Source organism: Rhinoraja longicauda, chromosome 12, assembly GCF_053455715.1.
Source record: "Rhinoraja longicauda isolate Sanriku21f chromosome 12, sRhiLon1.1, whole genome shotgun sequence".
NCBI lineage: Eukaryota > Metazoa > Chordata > Chondrichthyes > Rajiformes > Arhynchobatidae > Rhinoraja > Rhinoraja longicauda.
Window position 1 is genome coordinate 53846420 of NC_135964.1, and position 13178 is coordinate 53859597.

Consider the following 13178-nt stretch of genomic DNA (forward strand, 5'->3'; position numbering starts at 1 on the left):
GACATTCCGTATTTTGGGCAAGATTAGTTTGTCTCGTACGGGACCGCCCTTGTCCCGTATTAGTAGGGTTGCCAACGTCCTCACTCCCAAATACGGGACAAGGTGACGTCACTGCCCCGCGCCCCACGGGTCCTCACCCAGCCAGCGGCCACGTGCTCCCGCTTCACCAATGGCGGCCGCCCGGGCCGGGAGGCGGGTTGCTACGCGACCTCCGTTAGGCAAACACACTCGGCCCCACTCCCCGAACACACTCCGTTAGCCTACACTGTCCCGGCAGACAGCCCCCCTCGGGCCTAATACGGGACAAGGGCGGTCCCGTACGGGACAAACCAATTTAGCCCACAATGCGGGTGTCCCGGCTAATACGGGACAGTTGGTGACCCTGGCACTGCCCCCACACATGAATCTGGTGTCGGGACGATGAGATGATATTGATGCAGGCTCTGAGACCACTGCAAAGAGGAATGCCTGGGGCTGGACCAGCTCTGTGAATCACACAGCAGGGCTCCTCACTAAATGGGTTTAGCTTTCTTTACGGATGCCAAACCAAATTACTGCAATCAGTCAGTGAGTTCCTCTGGTCCAAACACTCCAGCCCAGCCGCCCACAGCTGACGAGGTGATTCACAGGTCCGTGTCAGACTGACAGGGGGAGTCAGTGGCAGGGAGGTTGGTTTGTGCGATGGTCCGGGCTGCATCCACAACTCTCAGGGTGGGCCGGTGTGAAGGGTGGGTGTGGAGCGTTGGCTTAGGGGAGTGGGAGGTGGCTCCAGAGATGGAGAAATCAGAGGAGGGAGAGCTGGAGGATGGAGACTGTTGAACTTTGCATCATGTTGGGCACAGTCATTGTGAAGGGCCTGTTCCTGTGCTGTAAGGGCCCATGTATGTGCTGTAAGGGCCCATGTATGTGCTGTAAGGGCCCATGTATGTGCTGTAAGGGCCCATGTATGTGCTGTAAGGGCCCATGTATGTGCTGTAAGGGCCCATGTATGTGCTGTAAGGGCCCATGTATGTGCTGTAAGGGCCCATGTATGTGCTGTAAGGGCCCATGTATGTGCTGTAAGGGCCCATGTATGTGCTGTAAGGGCCCATGTATGGGCTGTAAGGGCCCATGTATGTGCTATGAAGGGCGTGTTCCTGTGCTGTAAGGGCCCATGTATGTGCTATGAAGGGCCCATGTATGTGCTGTAAGGGCCCATGTATGTGCTGTAAGGGCCCATGTATGTGCTATGAAGGGCCCATGTATGTGCTGTAAGGGCCCATGTATGTGCTATGAAGGGCCCATGTATGTGCTGTAAGGGCCTATGTATGTGCTGTAAGGGCCCATGTATGTGCTGTAAGGGCCCATGTATGTGTTATGAAGGGCGTGTTCCTGTGCTCTCCGTTCAAGTGTCCTTGAAGCACTATAATCACACCTGCCTCTACTATTTCCTCTGGCAACTCGTTCCATCCACCACCTGCTGTTTTTTATTAATCAAAAGTATTTATTCAAATATTAAAATAATATATGCAACGCAATAAAACCAAAACAGAGCCCACCGCCAGAATACACGACAAACAATAAACTATTATACAACTACGTTACCTGCCTTGTCCAGGATACACCCCACCCCCCCCCCCCCCCGCGGTGCCCAGTGGTCCCAGAGACCCCCCAGGGTGCACGTGGACAGCGCGCGGTCCCTCTCTAACCCCACCCGGGCACGGACGGACGTAACCCCGGCTCGGGCAGAGCCCTCTCCCGCCTGGCGCCGTGACTCGCGGACGGCCATCTTGGCCAGGCCCAGGAGCAACCCAACCCAACCCAACCCAACCACGACATCCTCAGCCCCCCCACCCTCTCCCCCACGCACAGGGGGTCCAGAGATGAGGGCGGTGGGTGGGAAGTGCAGCCAGAAGGCAACGAGCAGCCCCTTTAGATATTGGAACAGGAGCTGCAACCTCACACACTCCATGTACACGTGGTACACAGACTCACACACTCCATGTACACGTGGTACACAGACGCACCTGGTCACCGCACCTGTCCACTACACCTGGCCATCACACCTGGCCACCGCACCTGGCCAGCGCACCTGGACACCACACATGGACACCACGCCTGGCCAGCGCACCTGGACACCGCACCTGGTCATCCCACCTGGATACCACACCTGGACACCACACCTGGACTGCGCACTTGGCCAGCGCAGCGTTTGGTGTCTGAGTAAGAAGTAAACGCGTTGCTGCCTGCTGGGACATTAATGCACGATGGAAATATCACAACGTGCTGATAACTGCGATAAAATAGCCTGCAGGTATCCCCACACAGAGCCCGACACTTTAACAAATACACACCGACATCAGGATGCCAGCTGCGATTCCCCTCAGAAACAAACAGTATGGGACAGGGTTTGCAGGAAGGTGTCAGCTTGTATTAGTCGTGTGAGATGAGCCGTGCCCAACGCTGGGGCCAGTGTAGATCATCAGCTCCACCACCAGACTCTCCCACTAGTTTTTCCTCATCTCAGTTCTAAATGGCCTCCCTCTTATTCTTAAACTGTGTGACCCTTGGTTCTGGACTCCCCCAACATCGGGAACATGTTTCCTGCCTCTAGCGTGTCGAATCCCTTAATAATTTTATATGTTTCTATAAAATCCCCTCTCATCCTAAATTCCAGTGAATACAAGCCCAGTCGCTCCATTCTTTCATCATATGACAGTCCCGCCATCCCGGGAATTAACCTGGTGAACCTACACTGCACGCCCTCAATAGCAAGAATGTCCTTCCTCAAATTTGGAGACCAAAACTGTACACAGTACTCCAGGTGCGGTCTCACCAGGGCCCTGTACAACTGTAGAAGGACCTCTTTGCTCCTATACTCAACTCCTCTCGTTATGAAGGCCAACATGCCATTGGCTTTCTTCACTGCCTGTTGTACCTGCATGCTTCCTTTCTGTGACTGATGCACTAGGACACCCAGACCTCGTTGCTCTTCCCTTTTTCCTAACCTGACACCATTCAGACAACAATCTGCCTTCCAAAGTGGATAACCTCGCATTTATCCACATTAAACTGCATCTGCCAAGCATCCGCCCACTCACACAACGTGTCCAAGTCACCCTGCAACCTCACAGCATTCTCTTCACAGTTCACACTGCCACCTAGCTTTGTGTCATCTGTAAATTTGCTAATGTTACTTTTAATTCCTTCATCCAAGTCATTAATGTATATTGTAAATAGCTGCGGTCCCAGCACCGAGCCTTGCGGTACCCCCACTAGTTACTGCCTGCCATTCTGAAAGGGACCTGTTAATCCCAACTCTTTGTTTCTTGTCTGCCAACCAATTTTCTATCCATGTCAGTACCCTACCCCCAATACCATGTGCTTTAATCTTGCCCACTAATCTCCTGTGTGGGACCTTGTCGAAGGCTTTCTGAAAGTCAAGGTACACCACATCCACTGACTCTCCCTTGTCCAATTTGCTAGTTACATCCTCAACAAATTCCAGAAGATTAGTCAAGCATGATTTCCCCTTCGTAAATCCATGCTGACTTCGACTGATCCTGTTACTGCTATCCAAATGCTCCGCTATTTCACCTTTTATAATTGAATCCAGCATCTTCCCCACCACTGATGTCAGACTAACTGGTCTATAATTCCCTGCTTTCTCTCTCCCTCCTTTCTTGAAAAGTGGGATAACATTAGCTACCTTCCAATCCACCGGAATTGATCCTGAATCTATCGAACATTGGAAAATGATCACCAATGCGTCCACGATTTCTAGAGCCACCTCCTTAAGTACCCTGGGATGTAGACCATCAGGCCCTGGGGATTTATCAGCCTTCAGACCCATCAGTCTACCCAATACTATTTCCTGCCTAATGTGAATTTCCTTCAGTTCCTCCGTCACCCTAGGATCTCTGGCCACTAGAACATCTGGGAGATTGTGTGTATCTTCCTTAGTGAAGACAGATCCAAAGTACCGGTTCTACTCGCCTGCCTGCTTTCTCCGGGTGTTCCAGTTTCCTCCCACGTTCCAAAGAGGTACAGGTTCACAGGTCATTTGGTTTCTGTGAGTTCCCCCATGGATGTAGGATAGAACCATGGACGATCAATGGCTGGCACGGACTCGGCCGGCCGAAGGGCCTGTTTCCATGCTGTTTCTGTAAACTAAACAGACCCTGGCTAATATCCAAGGTAGACACAAAAGAGTGGTGAGTCTGTGGAATTCTCTGCCACAGAAGGTAGTTGAGGCCAGTTCATTGGCTATATTTAAGAGGGAGTTAGATGTGGCCCTTGTGGCTAAAGGGATCAGGGGGTATGGAGAGAAGGCAGGTACGGGATACTGAGTTGGATGATCAGCCATGATCATATTGAATGGCGGTGCAGGCTCAAAGGGCCGAATGGCCTACTCCTGCACCTATTTTCTATGTTTCTATGTTTCTAAAATGCTGGAGTAACTCAGCGGGTCAGGCAGCATCTCGGGAGAGAAAGAATGGGTGACGTTTCGGGTCAAGACCCTTCTTCAGACCCATTCCTTCTCTCCCGAGATGCTGCCTGACCCGCTGAGTTATTCCAGCATTTTGATTTAAACCAGCATCTGCAGTTCCTTGCTACACACTGGCTAATATCCAGTCTCTTCCAGCTGGCAATAGGTCCAAGAAGTTGGCAACATCCTCCCTCTGGGCCATGATCTCCATCAGTCTCACTTTAGCCTCATCAGCTGACTGAAGCTTGCTTTCACCGTTCACAGTATTATTCACCGCATTGTCATGCACCTGCTCTCTGATATCCTGCACTTCAGTGGCGATCAATGCAAAGTGCCTTTTAAATGCCTCTGCATCTTTTTAATTTTCATCTCCAAGATTGGCAATCCTCTCCACTCTGCTTTCCCAGCAGACTCTTGTTAATTGACTTTCACTGATTTACTGTAGAATAATCCGCCTGCTCATTAAATGATATTCCACTCGCTCAGCACCTCATTGTCCAATGTTCTCTTTGGTCAGCGCTCACTTAATGCTTGCAAACACTTGGTATTCAATTGGCTTCAGAACCTTCCAATCTTCCGCCAATCTTCCATCTCAGAACTGTCAGTAGATTCTTCCCAATATCATACGATAAATTGGAAATTAAATGCAATGTAATAACTATTCTGTAATGAATGCAACAGCTGTTGGGTGAAATTTGGATCATGATAAGTCAAAGTGCATGAGAAATGATAATGATAGATGTAATTCTGAGGTGGCTTGGCTGACTCATATGTTTTGGTCTTGCCCACTTTTGGAAAAATATTGGAAAGAAATTTTTGATACTATTTCTGTAGTTCTAGGTATTGATTTACAACCTCATCCTATCACTGCAGGTTTTGGGGCTACCGATGTTAGATTCTATTCATCTGTCCCTTTCAGCACGTCGGTTGATCGCTTTCACTACATTAATTGCCAGAAGATCTATTTTATTTAAATGGAAAGACTCTAATCCTCCCACCACACTCCATTGGTATCTGAAACGATATCATGTTTAAATTTAGAAAAAATTAGGAGTGATATTGTTGAACCCTCGGTTAAATGTGATAGGGTTAGGGAATCTTTATTCAATGTTTTCACACAATATAAGTTGTTCCCTCTCCAGCTGTTTTTTACCTTTATTTGGTGGAACAGATTTAATGACAAACAGGGGTCAGCACTGCCTTCAACCACTGACCGTCTCCTCACCTTCTGTCTCCTTTCTCTGTTCGTCTACTTATTTATCTATTTATTCACTTCTCTATGTTCTAGAAATCCCTGTAAAGCGTCTTTGAGTGTTTGAAAAACGCTATATAAATGTAATGCATTATTATTATTATTATTAAACTGTTGACAATCTTTTTGCAGCCCAGATTCTGTTTTTTTTTTTTTTTTAATTTATTTGCTTATTTTAGTTTAGGGGGGTTAATTTTTATCTTTTTATCTTTTTTAAAATATATATAAGTTCTCTTTTAACCTTTTATCTATAATTACATAGAGACTGGGAGGTCTATACCCTATATGTATTTTGAAACTGGATTTATATTGAGGTTACATTTGTTGTTAATGTAATCCTGATCCCTATGTAATAATATCACTGTTATCATTGTTTGAAATTTAATAAAAAGATTTGAAAAGAAAGAGAAATGATAATCATGTTGACCGGTGCCAGAACAACATGCTTGCTCTCGATGTCCGAATACCAGAGTGAGAGGGGCAAAGTTTAAAGGAGATGTGCGGGCAAAGTGTTTTACCACAGAGGGTGGTGGGAGGGTTGCCAACTTCCTCACTCCCAAATACGGGACAAGGTGACGTCACCGCCCCGCGCCCCACATGACCCCACCCAGCCAGCGCCCACGTGCTCCCGGCCCGGGCGGCCGCCATTGGTGGAACGGGAGCACGTGGCAGCTGGCTGGGTGAGGTCACGTGGGGCGCGGGGCGGTGACGTCACCTTGTCCCTTATTTGGGAGTGAGGAAGTTGGCAACCCTACTAATACGGGACAAGGGCGGTCAGCCAGGGGTGGTGATGGAGGCAGATACGAGTGGTGTTTAAAAGACATAGGTTAGGTTATAGGCCATTCGGCCCATCAAGTCTTCTCGGCCATTCAATCATGGCTGATCTATCTCTCCCACTCAACCCCATTCCCCGTACTGTCTCCCCATAACCCCTGACACCCGCACTAAGCAAGAACCTGTCAAGTTTTGGAGCTTCACCACCCTCTGACTAAAGAAGTTCCTCCTCATCTCCTTCCTAAAGGAACGTCCTTTAATTCTGAGGCTGTGCCCTCTGGTCCTAGACTCTCCCACTAGTGGAAACATCCTCTCCACATCCACTCTAAAATGAGGGTCATCCAGACCAGAGGTGATGCAGGTCAGAGGGCACAGCCTCAGAATTAAAGGGCGCTCTTTTAGGAAGGAGGTGAGGAGGAACTTCTTCAGTCAGAGGGTGGTGAATCTGTGGAACTCACTGCCACAGACGGCTGTGGAGACCAAGTCAGTGGATATCTTTAAGGCAGAGATAGATAGATTCTTGATGAGCAGCGATAGAGTTGCCGCCTTACAGCGAATGCAGCGCCGGAGACCTGGGTTCCATCCCGACTACGGGCGCTGTCTGTACGGAGTTTGTACGTTCTCCCCGTGACCTGCGTGGGTTTTCTCCGAGATCTTCGGTTTCCTCCCACACTCCAAAGACATGCAGGTTTGTAGGTTAATTGGCTTGGTAAATGTAAAAATTGTCCCTAGTGTGTGTAGGATAGTGTTAGTGTGCGGGGATCGCTGGGCGGCGCCGACACGGTGGGCCGAAAGGGGCCTGTTTCCCCGCTGTATCTCAGAACTAAATTAAACTAAGCTGGTACGGGTGTCAAGGGTTATGGGGAGAAGACAGATAAATGGGGTTAGGAGGCAGAGATCAGCCAGGATTGAATGGCGGAGTGGACTCGATGGGCCGAATGGCCTAATTCTACTCCTACAACTTGTGAACTTGTGAGTTAAGGCAAAGGTGCAGAAACGCCCAACTCTAACAGAGAGCAACGTTCCCTGTGTACGAGCATCATCTGTGTACTTATCATGTGTACTTATCATGTGCACTTCACGCAGAGTGATCTGGGATCTCTTCACCATGCAGCAGAGAGGGTGATTGAGTAATTTCAAGTTTATGATAATAGGCTATTTCTCGAGACCATTATAATGTACAATTACCAGCTGCAGGATTACAGATGATGTCCTGAAACGGTTGCTCAGTGCAATAATTATGAGTCTCTGGTTATAAATTATATCTGCATTTATAATGTGACATCTCTCCATCAGCCTGCGAGCTGATGTGGGGAGGTGTATTTGAGGGAAGGCATTTAATCCTCCTTCAGTCAGACTCCTTTCTGCTTTATAATAGGAGGTGTCAGCGGCGGCGGGGGCTCTAATGCTGTCAGCCGGCGCATCAATCACGCCACACGTTGGCGGCGAGCGGAGTGGCGGCGAATGAACGGAGTGGCAGCCACGGGACCGCACCGCCACTCTCCCCCCCCGTCAGCCGCGGAGCGACCCACATCAGGCAGCGGCGGTCAGCGGCGGTCAGCGGCGAGTCCATCACACTCAGCCTGCCCCCCCACCCCCACCGCCTCACACCCAATACTGCTGCCACAACAGACAATAGGTGCAGGAGGAGGCCATTCGGCCCTTCGAGCCTGTACGCACCGCCATTCAATGTGATCATGGCTGATCATTCTCAATCAGTACCCCGTTCCTGCCTTCTTCCCATACCCCCTGACTCCGCTATCCTTAAGAGCTCTATCTAGCTCTCTCTTGAATGCATTCAGAGAATTGGCCTCCACTGCCTTCTGAGGCAGAGAATTCCACAGATTCACAACTCTGACTGAAAAAGTTTTTCCTCATCTCCGATCTAAATGGCCGACCCCTTATTCTTAAACTGTGGCCCCTGGTTCTAGACTCTGGGACCACCAGGTGGTGCCTGACGCCCACCTGGGTACTGCCCACACCCCCCCCCCCCCCACCCACCCCAGGTGTTTAGTGTGCATGAAGCAACTGCAGATGCTGCTTTACACAGAAGATAAACACAAAGTGCTGGAGTAACTCAGCGGGTCAAGCAGCATCTCTGGTCATTGTGGTCATTGTCATGGTCATTGTCGTGGTCATTGTCGTCATTGTTGTGGTCATTGTCGTGGTCATTGTGGTCATTGTCATGGTCATTGTCGTGGTCATTGTGGTCATTGTCGTGGTCATTGTCGCGGTCATTGTTGTGGTCATTGTCGTGGTCATTGTGGTCATTGTCGTGGTCATTGTCGCGGTCATTGTTGTGGTCATTGTCGTGGTCATTGGCATGGTCATTGTCGCGGTCATTGTGGTCATTGTCATGGTCATTGTCGCGGTCATTGTCGCGGTCACTGTCGTGGTCACTGTCGTGGTCATTGTCGTGGTCATTGTCGTGGTCATTGTCGTGGTCATTGTCATGGTCATTGTCATGGCCATTGTCGTGGTCACTGTCGTGGTCATTGTTGTGGTCATTGTGGTCATTGTCATGGTCATTGTCGTGGTCATTGTGGTCATTGTCGTGGTCATTGTCGCGGTCATTGTCGCGGTCACTGTCGTGGTCATTGCCGCGGTCATTGTCGTGGTCATTGTCGTGGTCATTGTCATGGTCATTGTCGTGGCCATTGTCGTGGTCACTGTCGTGGTCATTGTCGTGGCCATTGTCGTGGTCAGTGTCGTGGTCATTGTCGTGGTCATTGTCGCGGTCATTGTCGTGGCCATTGTCGTGGGCATTGTCGTGGTCATTGTCGCGGTCATTGTCGTGGCCATTGTCGTGGTCACTGTCGTGGTCATTGTCATGGTCATTGTCGCGGTCATTGTCGAGGTCATTGTGGTCATTGTCGTGGTCATTGTCGTGGTCATTGTCATGGTCATTGTCGCGGTCATTGTCGTGGTCATTGTGGTCATTGTCGTGGTCATTGTCGCGGTCATTGTAGTGATTGTCGTGATCACTGTCGTGGTCATTGTCGTGGTCATTGTCGCGGTCATTGTCGTGGTCATTGTCGTGGTCATTGTGGCGGTCATTATCGTGGTCATTGTCGTGGCCATTGTCGTGGTCATTGTCGTGGTCATTGTCCAGGTCATTGTGGTCATTGTCGTGGTCATTGTCGCGGTCATTGTCGTGGTCATTGTCGAGGTCATTGTGGTCATTGTCGTGGTCATTGTCGCGGTCATTGTGGTCATTGTCGTGGTCACTGTCGTGGTCATTGTCGTGGTCATTGTCGTGGTCATTGTCGTGGTCACTGTCGTGGTCATTGTCGTGGTCATTGTCGCGGTCATTGTCGTGGTCATTGTCGTGGTCATTGTCGCGGTCATTATCGTGGTCATTGTCGTGGCCATTGTCATCGGGTAAGAGAAAAGTTCGGCGATCAGCTACGACTTTGACCGTCGCCGGCAGTTGCCTTAAAATCGCCTAAAGTGGACAGGCCCTTAAGACCATGAGGAAAAACCTTTTCACCCAGAGAGTTGTGAATCTGTGGAATTCTCTACCACAGAAGGCAGTTGAGGCCAGTTCACTGGATGTTTTCAAGAGAGAGCTGGATGGGGCTCTTAGGGCTAACAGAGTCAAGGGATATGGGGAGAAAGCAGGAAGGGGGTACTGATTTTGGATGGTCAGCCATGATCATATGGCAATGCTGGCTCGAAGGGCCAAATGGCCTACTCCTGCATCTATGGTAACTCAAATTTCACTGTTCCTTAATTAGTACATGACAATAAATTGAATCTTGAATCTTGAATTTTCTCCGTTTCAATATTTTTAAAACAGAGGTGGGGGGTGGGACAAAGTTTGGCGAGTGATGGGTGGATACAGGTGAGGGGGGTGATTGGCAGATGGGTGGAGAAAGTGACAAAGGCTGGGGGTGAAGAGGAGACGAGGGGGTCGGATATGGAGGAGTGAAGTGTAGAGGGAGGGGTCTGGATGGAATGTTCCAGGAGCGGAGGAAAGTGGGTGATAAACCAGAATGGACCTGGAGTTGGGTTCTTGAACACCACACATCACTCTGTCTGAAGAAAGGTCTCCCATTCCTTCTCTCCTGAGATGCTGCCTGACCTGCTGTTACTCCAGCACTGTGTGTCTAACAACAACACACCAGCCTCAGCAACCATGGTCTATGGAGCCTGCGGTCATCGGAATCAGAGGGATCAGAACAGATTAGATTTGTTGACTGTGAGCATTTATCACGTTCCAACTAATCTCGCTTTAGGAACAGCTCTGCCCAAGACTGTTAGAATTTGCAGAGTTGTAGATGTGGCCCAGCCCATCACACACACCACACTCCCCACCATTGTAGATGGAGCCCAGCCCATCACACACACCACACTCCCCACCATTGTAGATGGAGCCCAGCCCATCACACACACCACACTCCCCACCATTGTAGATGTGGCCCAGCCCATCACACACACCACACTCCCCACCATTGTGGATGGAGCCCAGCCCATCACACACACCACCATTGTAGATGTAGCCCAGCCCATCACACACACCACACTCCCCACCATTGTAGATGGAGCCCAGCCCATCACACACACCACCATTGTAGATGTGGCCCAGCCCATCACACACACCACCATTGTAGATGTAGCCCAGCCCATCACACACACCACACTCCCCACCATCGCCTCAATCTACACTTCACACTGACTTGCAAAACAACCAACCTAATCCAGGAGCACTCACACTCCGATCATCCCCTCTTGTCCTCTCTCCTGTCAAGCAGAAGATACAAAGGCTTGTAGGCGTACACCACCAGACTCAGGAATAGCTTCTTCCCCACTGTAACAGACTCATAATAGTGCAGTCCCAATCTTCCAACCTACTCCATTGTGCCCATGGACGTCATCAATGGATATGTTTAAGTCAGAGATTGATAGACGTTTGATGTGTCCGGGTGTCAGAGGATACGGGGAGAAGGCAGGAGAATGCGTTGAAAGGGAAAGGTATCACAGAGTGCTGGAGTAACTCAGCGGGTCAGGCAGCATCTGTGGAGAACATGGATAGGTGACGTTTCACAGAGTGCCGGAGTAACTCAGTGGGTCAGGCAGCATCTGTGGAGAACATGGATAGGTGACGTTTCACAGAGTGCCGGAGTAACTCAGTGGGTCAGGCAGCATCTCTGCAGAGAAGGAATGGGTGAAGTTTCGGTTCGAGACCCTTCTTCATAAGGGACAGATAGAGTCATAGAGTCATGGAGTGATACAGTGTGGAAACAGGCCATTCGGCCCAACTCGCCCACACCGGCCAACATGTCCCAGCCACCCTAGTCCCACTTGCCTGCGTTTGGTCCATATCCCTCCAAACCTGTCCTATCCATGTACCTGTCCAACTGTTTCTTAAACGTTGGGATAGTCCCAGCCTCAACTACCTCCTCTGGCAGCTCGTTCCACACACCCACCACCCTCTGTGTGGAAAATGTTACCCCTCGGATTCCTATTAAATCTTTTCCCCTTCACCTTGAACCTATGTCCTCTGGTCCTCGATTCCCCTACTCTGGGCAAGAGACTCTGTGCATCTACCCGATCTATTCCTCTCATGATTTTGTATCACCCCTCATCCTCCAACGCTCCATGGAACAGAGTCCCAGCCTGCTCAACCTCTCCCTATATCTCACACCCTCTAGTCCTGGCAACATCCTCATAAAAGATAAATCAGCCGTGATTGAATGGTGGAGTAGACTTGATGGGCCGAATGGCCTAATTCTGCTCCTATCACCTGTGAGCTCAATGCAGTCCATTGGCCAGGCTGATCTTTTAATTGTACGCCACTAATCTGTGGTGTTGTCCCAGCCTGCCTGCAGTGCGTTAGGCTGGCAGCTTTGGGCTGTGCTGGCTCTCGATTCGAGGCAAGAGAAAGCACATTCTCCCCTGACACCCTGCAAATGATCAAACTAATCACACTGACATTAACGAGCATTTAGAGTCTTTTTTTAATTTCCAACCTTTTATGAAGTTCATTCTGTTTCTTATTAAATCGAGAAAATTCCACCGATAGGTCTGAATCAGTAATAGACTATTCAATTACCTACAAAATACAACGCTTTAAAATGAGAACAGTTTTATATCAGTGTGACTGACGCGCACTGCAATAGGAAATGCCAGCCAGCGCTGAAGAAGAGATTAGAGGGGGAGGAGGGGGTGAGGAGGGGGTGAGGAGGGGGTAAGGGGAGGGGGTGAGGAGGGGGTGAGAGGAGGGGGTGAGGGGACGGGTGAGGAGGGGGTGAGGGGAGGGGGTGAGGAGGGGGTGAGAGGAGGGGGTGAGGGGACGGGTGAGGAGGGGGTGAGGGGAGGGGGTGAGGAGGGGGACGGAGGGGGAGGGAGGGGGTGAGGAGGGGGTGAGGGGAGGGGAGGGGGTGAGGAGGGGGTGAGGGGAGGGGGTGAGGAGGGGGTGAGGGGAGGGGGTGACGAGGGGGTGAGGAGGGGGTGAGGGGAGGGGGTGAGGGGACGGGTGAGGAGGGGGTGAGGGGAGGGGGTGAGGAGGGGGACGGAGGGGGAGGGAGGGGGTGAGGAGGGGGTAAGGGGAGGGGGTGAGGAGGGGGTGAGGAGGGGGTGACGGGAGGGGGTGAGGAGGGGGTGAAGAGGGGGAGGGGAGGGGAGGGGAGGGGGTGAGGAGAGGGTGAGGGGTGGTTAAGGGGAGGGGGTGAGGGATGAGGA